Source organism: Notamacropus eugenii, chromosome 4 (genome assembly GCF_028372415.1).
Source record: "Notamacropus eugenii isolate mMacEug1 chromosome 4, mMacEug1.pri_v2, whole genome shotgun sequence".
Lineage (NCBI taxonomy): Eukaryota > Metazoa > Chordata > Mammalia > Diprotodontia > Macropodidae > Notamacropus > Notamacropus eugenii.
In genome coordinates, this window is record NC_092875.1 from 150,231,989 (window position 1) to 150,242,829 (window position 10,841).

The window sequence follows — 10,841 nt, forward strand, 5'->3', positions numbered from 1 at the left end:
GGTCACACAATCAATATATTTTAAAGACAGGACTTGAACTCAAGTCTTCCTAACTCCAAAATCTGCTTTGTCACTAACATGCCAGGTTGCCTCTAAGGTCATGGGGCATGATTATTTCCACTTTACATGTAATACTCCATTATGCTACCTTGGGGTATTTTTATCTGGTTTGTCTTAATATCTACTCAAATTCTTGCTCTGTGCTCCCATTTTCCCGCACTGAATCCCCTTCCTCAACTAATTAATATTAACCATATCACATACAGTACAGTAGTATAAAAAAGGCCAATTTATTAAAAATGGAAATTCAAGGTAGCTGGGAGGAAACACTCTCAATAACCATTCATTGGTCAAACCAAATTATCTGCCAACTAGAGACAAGAAATTACAAATCCATCTCTGGGCTGGTCCTGTGTTGGAATGCTGTCACATCTAGGGAAGCAAAAATGGTGAGTTAACAAACACTTTGCCCAGAGAATGACCATGAAAGATCATATGTGTCATCTGGGCCAATACCTTTCCCCACTGTACCTGTGAATCTTTAGCACAATGATAACTGATGCTGACGCTAGGGGCAGGTAAGAATTGGAGAGAGGGTAGATAGTGGTGTAGCGGATAGAGCATCAGGCCTGAAGTCAGGAAGACTCACCTTCCTGAGTTCAAAGCTGGCCTCAGATACTTAGTAGCTGTGTGATCCTGAGTGAGTCACTTGACCCTCTCTGCTTCAGTTTCCTTATCTGTAAAATGAGCTGGAGAAGGAAATGGCAAACCACTCCAGTATCTTTGCCAAGGAAGCCCCAAATGAGGTCATGAAGAGTCAGACATGACTGAAATGATTAAACAACAAAATAATAGCTGATGCTGCAGGTGAAGGAACTAGGTCTTAAGGACTGGCAAGACAATACTATATCAAGTCCAAAGTCAGACATCCACAAAGCGGCAGATGGGGATTATGGATGGAGGGGGAGGAAGGAAATCCTTAGTGTCTTCAAGTGTTTCCACATCTGTGCCCAGAAGTATAGCATCAGTAGCAGAAGGGGGTGGGGGAAGTTTAAGTGTTTAAAACCCCAGAGGGATGATGTGTAACACAGGGAAACTCCCAGCATTTTCTTCACTTTTCTTTCCTACTCCAAACTTTCTCCTTCAACCTTTGTGCTTCTCATGCCCAGATTCCACCATAATTTCCTAGATGTTGTGTCTTCCTGCTTTACAATAGGATAGGATTCTGGGAAATATAGTTTCCATAACTACAGTGTCATATCTTTCTAGGAGACTTTTGTAATATCAAGCACTACGTACCATCTCCTACAAACAGACGAAGAAACTGAAACACACAAAGTTAATTGGCTTGGCTAGGATGACACAGTCAGTGTGAAAGATAGGACTCCAATTCAGGTCTTCTGTCCAAATGCAAGAGCTTTTATAAAATATTCCCTTCCTGTAGCCCCAGCTAAAGCTCACCTTCTCTGAGGGAGGTGGGGAAGAAGAGAACAAAAAGATGATTAGAGGTGGCACAGACAGACTGGAAGTCAGGAAGATTTGAGCTTGAATCTTATCTCAGACACTTGCTGGGTAACTCTGGGAAAGTCATTTAACCTCTTTTATCTGTAAAATGAGACTAATAATAGCACCTAACTCACAGTGTCATTGTAAAGATCAAATGAGATGTATTTAAATAGCTTTGCAAACCCTAAAACACTATATGAATGTTATATATCATTATGGCTATTATTATCAATTATTCACAATAACTATTACTTATTAACAATGACTAATAATTTACAATAATCAAATATTTCTTATTCACAATAATTATTATTAATAATAGTTATTAGCAACCTTATGTAAAATTTAATTTTGAGAACACTATGATCTCCCCAACCATCTAAAATTCTCCTGGGCTTCTGAAAGATAACTTTTAAGTTTTTGTTTGTGTTTTTTTTTTAACAGAAGAGAAAATTCCTCAATTCCACAATTGAGGGGAGAAGTGCAAAAAAAAAAAAAAACAAGCTCAGATGAAGTAATATTTTAACAGGAGTAAATTTTGACATGTTTCCATGATGCAATCAGATTTCAGGAATTTTGACTGGAGAAGGAGGGAATAAAAACCACTGAATACTGAAGTGGTAGGTCATTGAGAGGAAAAGATTGGGCAAGAGAGGTTTGGCCAGACCCAGTAGTGGGTTTCACAATTTTGCTTAGGGCTATAGCTCCATTCCTCTTTATCTTTGCATAGACAAACCGAAACTGTGCACAGAAGTATTTTGTATCCAGGGCAGCAAAGCAAGCGCTCACCTTAGCAGGAGCTATGCAAATCAGCAAGTTCCAGGTACTCTGTCTTGTTCATCAGTTGGGTTGATTCCCCTCCCAGGCTTTTACAGGCTCTTGCTCCCTTTCTTACAGCCAGGATTCTTTTCACTTCCAATTCACGTAGAATTCTCTCTCTTGGTTGGTTTGTTTGTCTGTTTTTACCTCAGATACTTTAGAAGCCAAGTCCTCTCTGTCTTTCTTTCTGTAGTTTTTCCCTTGGTTTTAGGCAGGACTGCAATTATGGTGAGGCTTGATATATGAGTCTTCCACTAAATTCTTCTGCTTTTCCAGTTCTCGGCTGTTATCCCCCCCACCCCTTTCCCCAGCCCTTTCTACTACCTAGACAGAGTCTGTTGCTCCCTGACTTCAAACATTCTTAGCTGACTTATCTGACTTTCTGTACCCTAGCTGTGACCTTACCCATCCCCACTGCCACCCTCTCCCTCCCATTCTCATCAAACCTTCCTCTGACCTTCAGTTATCCTAGGAATAATTTTTTTTATTCTCATCCTCAAACCACTCTGTCACTGCCTTCTTTCCTTCTCTCTCCCAGCACATACACTGAGTTAAGAAATTTTGTCTTTGAGACCTTGTTCCCAGGTCCAGGATGTCTGCACCAGCAGTATTGTCTCCTTACAATATTGGCTTTCTCAAAACATTTATGTTATGATTTTTCCTGAGTTCCAGACTGTAAAGTTGATTGATAATTGGAAGGAAGCTTAGAGATCATCTAACCCAAGGATTCTTAATATTTTTATGTGTCATGGACCCCTTTGGCAGTCTGGTGAGCCTAGGAACCCCCCTCTTTGAATGCTTTTAAATATAGAAAATACAATGCATAGAATTGCAATCAATTACAATGAAATATAGTTATACAATTTTTTTTAAAAAGAAAAACAAGTTCATAGATGCCAGGATAAAAATCCCTAGTCTAGTCCAAATCTTCCTTCAGTTTACAGATGAAAAAACCCAGTGTCCAGAGATGAGTGACTTGGTCAAGGACCTCAGCCAATATGAATAAATCTTTTTAGGTGAATTTTTTTTAGGGTTTTTAGAAAAACCCTAATTATATTTTTAGGTACTGCTTCCATGATATACTCAAATATGCCACCAACTAATCTTGATAAGACTCCAGATGGCTATTAGGAACTAATGGCTTTAACTCATCTGATCTGGAGTATGAACTGGCCATTCATGGACTATGCTTGGCAGAAAAATGTTAGAGCCCAAATTAAGTCAAATATCTCTCTTAGCCAGAATGCTGTTGTAGCGGAAGCAATAACAGCAGTTTGCATCCAAGTGATTGATGTTTACTATCTCATGATTTATCCTCTATGTTAATTCATGTAAATCCAGATAAGACTTGAAGTTTTGGAACAAACAGATTAAATGTCCCAAGAAAACAGAGAAGAGGAATAAATGACTCCCATGATTTAAAATCTGAGAATTATGGTCACTGAAAAAGAAAGACATTTTAACAGTTGAGTAGAAATTGGTCTTAGAAGTAAGAAAAAATACCTTAGTGTGGACAAAATTACTCTGTGTTAGTTGGGATTATAGTTTGATGATCACTATTCAACATTTAGTGGATTTATTAATTAGTAGTAGTATATAACACATATAATATATTAATCATATATAATAATTATTAATTTATTAATTAATGGGCTGGATTTCTTCTCTTTTGGACTTGGCAGAATGGAACACTGTACTCTCCTTACCCAGAACATGGGATTGGGGGGAATAAAGATTTGCTTTCAAGCCACCTTCTCGGCTGAACTTAAAGGGATGACTTGGCTAAGCCACCGTAATATATAAATAAATGCACACATACACATACATATAATGTATACATATACACATACATTCATATAATCAACCTGCAACATTTGTGCATTTAACTTTTGCAACTTTAGGCACTCTCATTATTTTTATTAATAACTGCATTTTCACTGTTACAGTTATGGGCAGCAGTGAAAAAAATGAGAGGCCTGATAGGCAAGTTTATAGCCACAAAAAGGAGGAAAGCATTCATAAAAGTTCTTGTGAATTCACTCTGGAAAGTGCTCAAACAACCTCTCAAGTGCGTAATGAGGGAACTGAAAAAAATGGAGAAGTGGCTGTTGGTGGGTAAATAAGACGATGGTCAGCCTCACCCATGCTTGCCTGGCTGAACAATGGTCTTGCTTCCCTCATCACCCACACACCAGGGCTCCCTTGAGTCTTGTCTGGGGCAGTGAGACCAGGTGGAGCCACTCAGGATGTGGTGAGGCTGAGCTGCGCAGGGAGGGAGTTCAGAGCTCTGACCTGACTAGGAAGGGGACTCAGCCAGAGGCACATGCTTTCACTGGAGAACCACACAGCTAAAGGGAGATTAGAGAAGGCAGGCGTTGCCTCTTTTCCTTTTCCCTTGGGGTCCTTCGGACATTGCAGCTCTTGCTCCTCCCCACCCCCTCCAGACTTGCCTCTCCTCTCCCTCCATTTTATGGGTTATTTCATGTACCCTGTATTAGGAAAAGAGTGCATCTTATCAGAATTAATGCTTTGTTATAAGGCATTGTGTCCAGAAAAGTGCATTTTCAGCAGTCTCTAGCGAAAGATTGTAGTTTTTGGTAGACAGGAAACAACCCCCCATTTCCCATAAGTCTGATGTATCAGCATTTGCATTTTTGACTTTAAGGTTTTTTTCTAGGAACATTACCCCCCCACACAAAAACATTAAAGACCAACTGTATTGTTGTCTGTGTTCAGTTGTTTCAGTTGTGTCCAACTTCATGACTCCATTTGAGGTTTTCTCAGCAAAGATACAGGAGAGGTTTGCTATTTTCTTCTCCAGCTCATCTTACAGATGAGGAAACTGAGGTAAAGAGGGCTAAGTGACTTGCCTAGCATCACACAGCTAGTAAATGTCTCAGGTCAGACTTGAACTCAGGAAGATGAGTCTTCCTGACTTCAGAGCTGGTGCTCTATTCACTGCACCACTTATCTGTTGTATATGTAGGGGTGTGTGTGTATACACACACATATGTACATATGTATATACACATATTTTATATATAGGCACACATGCATATACACACATGTGTGTATATACACACATGAACATATATATACACATGCATACGCATATATACAAATACACACCTTTATATGTACTTATATATTTCTATATATCCTCAGAGCACTTTCCACACATTATCTCATTTGATCTCCATAATAACTCTATGAGGTAGGTGCTGTCATTATCTCCATTTTACAAATGAAGAATAGCCTATGGTCATGCTGCTAGTAGACATTTCAGGTGGGATTTGAATCCAGGCTTCTCTGATGAGGAAGAATAAAGATTGAGAAAGGACCATTGGATCTGGCAACTAAGAAATCATTGATAACTTTGGAGAGAGCAGTTTGGATGGAAAGATGAGGTCAGAAGCTGGATTATAAAGGCTTAAGAGGTGAATGGAAGGACAGAAAGTGGAGGCACCTATGTAGATGGCCTTTTCAAGGACTGTAGCTACAAAGGGCAGAAGGGAAATAGGATGATAGTTAGCAAGGATGGAAGGATCAAGTGAGAATGTTTTAAGGATGGGAAAGACAAAGGCATGTTTGTAGGCAGTAAGATAGGAACCAGTAGTCAGGGAGAGACTGAAGATAATGAAAGAGTTAGGATGATAGAGGGGACAATCTGTTGGAGGAGACAGGATGAATTGTAATTGAGTGAATAGGCAGAGGGCTTAGCCTTGGTAAGGATAAGGCCACCTCTGCATGAGAGACAAAGGCAAAGAAGAGATAATGACAGAATATGAGATGAGGAAGAAGAGAGAAGAGGGAACTCATGGAGAATGACATCAATTTTCTTCTGTAAAGTATCAGCAAGGATCAAAACTGAGGGGGAGGGGAAAGGGGGAACTATAAGAGGTTTGAAGATGAATGAAAAGGCATATGGGAGCCACTATGGAGAATGGGAAATAGTGAGTTAATAAAGGAAGTACAGAAGGGCTGCCTAGAAGCAGTGAGATCCCCAGGTGAGGTTGTGAAACAAAATTTGTAGTGGACCCAATCAGAATGATTGTGTTGATTTTCTATGCCTAAATTTAGAAACACATTGTAAGAGCGTGTGTAGCAGATGATGGGCATGATTGAAGCCTGAAGTTTGGCACAATGCAATCAGTGATATAGGGGAACCAGAGATTCAAGGAAAGAGGACAGTGAAGAGCTGAACTTGAAAAGAGGAGAGAATGGCAAGAGCAGGGGAAATGACCTAGGAGAGAACTGAGGGATCAAGGGACTGGAGATCAAAATGGGATCAAAGAGTATGGTTTGGTAAGAGAAGGTACAAGGAGAAGTGGAGAGCCAATAGATTATGGTCACATTAGAGGATTTCAAAATTCTTGCACATGGAGGTAGTGCATTTGGAGATGATGACAAAGTCAATAGCATGGCCATCTTTGTGTGTGGCTGAGGTGAGGTGGAGGAATAAGTCATGGGAAGTGAGTAGGTTGAGGAATTGAGTGGTTAGGGTATTTGAGAGACAGTCAATATGTATTCTGAAGTTCCCTGGTATGAGGACAGGAATTGTGGAGAAGAGGAAAAATGTGAGTCAAGTACTGAACTCAATGAGAATGGAAGAGAAGTGACCTGAGTTCTGCAGCAGAAAGATCAACCCGAGTAGGATCAGGACAGAGATGCAAAAGGTTGATGGATCAGCAGCAATCTAATTATGGTCAAAAGGACAGTGAGAGACATCAAGGTTCAGTGGAAGGCTTAGGAGACTGGGAGCGAGGAAATCTGGAAGATTGCAAGTGAGCCTTTAGCAATACGTGAATGGAGAATTACTAGAAAAGAGCCTGGTTTTCAAAAAGACAAAGGAACTAGAGACCAAATTGCCAATATTCATTAGATTATGGAGATAGCAAGGAAGTTCCAGAAAAACATCTACTTCTGCTTCATTGACTATACTAAAATCATTGATTGTGTGGATCACAACAAAATATTGCAAGTACTCAAAGGGATGGGAGTACCAAATCATCTTACTTGTCTCCTGAAGAAACTGTATGCAGGCCAAGAAGCAACAGTTAGTACCAAATATGGAACTGATTGGTTTAAGATTGGAAAAGAAGTATGGCAAGGTTGTATATGGTTTACCATATTTATTTAACTTATATGCAGAGTACATTATGTGAAATGCCAGGCTGAATGAATTAAAAACTGGAATCATAGTTCCTGGGAGAAATATCACCAATCTCAGATATGCCAATGATACCACTCTGATGACAGAAAATGAAGAGAAATTAAGAAGCCTCTTGATAAGGTAAATCTGTAAAAGCTGGCTTAAAGCTTAACATAAAAAAAAACCCACTAAGATCTTGGCAACTGGTCCCATCATCTTGGCAAACAGAGGGAAAAGAAATGGAAGCAGTGTCAGATTATACTCTCAGCATCAAAGATCATTGCAAATGGAGATTACAGCCTTGAAATTAAAAGATGCTTGCTCCTTGGAAGGAAAGCTATGGAAGACAACAGCTAATTTTCCAGTATGTCTGTGAGTTGGACTATAAGGAAATCTGAGTACTGCAAAATCGATGCTTTTGAATTGTGCTGGATAAGACATTTGATAGTCCTTTGGAGAGAAGCGAGATCAATTCAGTCAATATTTAAATTAATTCAAGCTATTCACTGGAAGGTCAAATACTGAAGGTGAAACTTAAATACTTTCACATAATGAGAAAACAGGACTCATTAGAAAAGACCCTGATGTTGGGAAAGATTGAAGGCAAAAGGAAAGGGGGATAGTAGAGAATGAGATGGATAGATAGAATTACAGAAACAATGAACATGAACTTTGACAGACTTGAAGAGATAGTGGAAGACAGGAGAACCTGGGGTGCTTTGGTCCATGGAATCACACAAAATTCTAAATAATAACAGCTCTCTAGTTCTGGAATAGGAGAAAGGCAGTTCCAAATGGTGTGGCCATTGACTGCCTCTAGCTTGCTGTATCACTTGAGACAAATCACTTAACCTCTTTGAACTTCAGTTGCTACATCAGCATGTAGTATGTCCCTGGGGCAACTCTAGCAATTTGACACTTGCTGGTTGAAAGTTGTTCTCCTTCAAAATAGATAATTTTAACTACATTAAATTGAAAAGGTTTTGCACAAACAAACTCAATGCAACCAAGATTAGGAGGGAAGCAGAAAACTGGGAAAGAATTTTTGCAACTAGTGTCTGTGATAAAGGCCTCATTTTTAAAATATGTAGAGAACTGAGAATGCAAGGCATTTTGGGGTTAGGGGAGGGGAGAGATGGGGAGAAAATTTGGAACTCAAAATTTTGTAGAAATAATGTTGAAAGCTTAAAATGCAAACTGAGTCAAATTTTCAAGAATACAAGCCATTCCCCAGTTGATAAATGGTCAAAGGATATGAACAGGGAGTTTTCAGAGGAAGAAATTAAAGCTACCTATAGTCATTTGAAAAAATGTTCTAAATCCCTATTGATTAGAGAGATGCAAATCAAAACAACTCTGAGGTACCACTTCACACCTATCAGATTGGCTAACATGACAGAACAGGAAGATGATAAATGTTGGAGAAGATGTGGGAGAGTTGGAATATTAACTCATTGTTGGTGGAGCTATGAGCTGACCCAACTACCCTAGAGAGCAATTTGGAACTGTGCCCAAAGGGCTACAACAATGTGCATGCCCTTTGACCTAGCAACATTGCTTATAGGACTGTATCCCAAAGACATCATAAAAATGGGAAAGGGTTCCACATGTACAAAAATATTTACAGCAGCTCTCTTTGTGGTGGCCCAAAACTGGAAATCAAAGAGATGCCCATTAATTGGGGAATGGCTGAACAAGTTCTGGTATATGAATATAATGGAATACTATTGTGCTATAAGAAATGATGAACAGGAAGACTTCAGAGAGGCCTGGAAAGACTTACATGAACTGATGCTGGGTGAAAGGAGCAGAACCAGGAGATCATTGTACACAGTAACAACCACAGTGTGTGAGGAATCTTTCTGGTAGACTTAGCCCTTCACAGCAATGCAAGGACCTAAAACATTCCCAATGGACTCTTGAGGCAAAATGCCTTCCACATCTAGAGAAAGAACTATGGAATTGGATTGAAGAATGAAGCAGAATATTTTCTCTTGTGTTATGTTATGTTTTGTTTTGTTTTTCTCATAGTTTCTCCCATTCATTTTAATTCTTCTATGAAACATGACTAAGGTGAAAATGTATTTAATGAGAATGTATGTGTGGAACATATGTAAGATTGCATGCTATCTTGGGGAGGGAGGAGGGAGAGAGAGGAGAGAGAGGAGGAGAAAAACTAAGACTTATGGAAGTGATTGTAGAAAACTGAAAACAAATAAACTAATTCAAATAAATAAATAAAATGAATGAATAAACAAATAAATAAATGAATAGATAGATAGATAGATAGATAGATAGATAGATAGATAGATAGATAGATAGATAGATAGATAGATAGAAAGTTTTTCTCCAGGGGGTCAACTATTCTCAGGTTCCAGGGCATTCTTTAGGTCCACCGTGGCAGTGGGAAGTGAACACAGAGTGCATTGGCAGTGGGGCACAGGTAACACATGTGACCAAAGCCACTCATAACTCCAGCACTGAATACCTTCAATATTCTTTCTCTTCTCTTAAATCCCTAGTTGGCTCTCTCCTCTGCTTCCAATGGTCATACTGTCTGCAGCTGCCTTTCACTGACTGTCTCTTATTCCAGAACCATCAAGCTAGCATTCTTTAAGGAAGCCAGCCAATGGGAGGCTAGTCTAATCCCAACAAGTAAACTGTACGCTTGGTAAAGTAATAATTTTGTAGAAACTTGTCTCTGCTCTTAAAAAGGAACAATAGCATTAGCTCCCTTCAGTGATTTCATCAGCTGGGAGCGGGGCTAGGGGAGATTCTTAACTGATAATCGTGAGAGAAAACACACAAGTGGGGACTTGAAATCATGTCAACAGAGAATCATTCCTGACTCTTCAGGGGTACCCTTAGAACCCTGAGGGGGAATTGCAACAAATCAGGGTATGGGAACCAGACTCATCAGTAGAAGTTGGGATAGAGATCCTCAAAGCTTACACGGGCTATATTAGCACAATGCTTTTTATATAGAAGTTATATAATATATGAAATTCAACATTTAATAAGCATGTTACAGATTTGCATTTATTTAAGATTTTGTGGATGAGGAAACTGAGCAAGGTTGTGACCAGTCTAGAGTTCACACAGCTAGGTGAAAGGCGCTAGGTACTCAAATTAAATTGAATTGAAAGAGTGGTCATGTACCATCAGCAACTTACTTCTGTTGCATCCCATGACTGCAAGTAACGATAGAACAGAGCTGACATGTTCACAATAGCACTTTTCTCCGTGGGTAGAGATGTGGGAGATATTGCCATTTAGCTGATATCACTTATTTCTACATAAACCATTTGAACTAAGAGAACTGAAAAGCTTATGTAGGAATTTATGAGTCAGCCACAGACTTTCA

The 10,841-nt window shown here is 39.3% G+C and overlaps 1 long non-coding RNA gene across 1 annotated transcript in view; it reads left to right on the forward strand.

Annotated features, from left to right (window-relative positions):
- LOC140498275 (uncharacterized) overlaps nucleotides 1-10,458 on the forward strand; it is a 31,769-nt gene extending 21,311 nt beyond the window's left edge. Inside the window, exon 3 of the long non-coding RNA XR_011965047.1 lies at nucleotides 10,000-10,458. This is a non-coding gene — a long non-coding RNA (uncharacterized lncRNA). The remainder of the gene's footprint in view (nucleotides 1-9,999) is intronic.
- The last annotated feature ends 383 nt before the right edge of the window (nucleotides 10,459-10,841 follow it).